This window comes from Anopheles darlingi, chromosome 3 (assembly GCF_943734745.1).
Source record: "Anopheles darlingi chromosome 3, idAnoDarlMG_H_01, whole genome shotgun sequence".
NCBI classification, from domain to species: Eukaryota; Metazoa; Arthropoda; class Insecta; order Diptera; family Culicidae; genus Anopheles; species Anopheles darlingi.
Window position 1 is genome coordinate 37465939 of NC_064875.1, and position 426 is coordinate 37466364.

Genomic DNA, 426 nt, shown 5'->3' on the forward strand with positions numbered 1-426 from the left:
GACCCCAGCTCGACGGAACCGGCCACCGGCTGTATCTCAAAGTACCAGTACTCGGAGTACCGGCGCTAAATGGGATTTCTTTGCAGGGGCGTCCTCCCCTTCCGAAGCGAAGGAGGGTGTCATCCCTTATTTTCAAATTGTCGCACGAGATGAAGCACGGTAATGCAAATGATGTGGAAGATAAATCTATCCCTTTCAGCATTATTAAATTATGATGAATCGTTTAACGTATCTGCGATTCTGCAGGCGTCCTGCGCGCCGCACTAACCCTAGAATAATGATCCGATAAGTGAACTCTTCTTTGCCAAATTAACATGCTCAACCGCAATATGACCATCTCCGGTTGTTTTCAATTAGCGCGTTCCGTGCATTCAAATTGTATTAATTGAAAGTAACTTTAACAATGTGTTTCTGGCCAAACGCAGC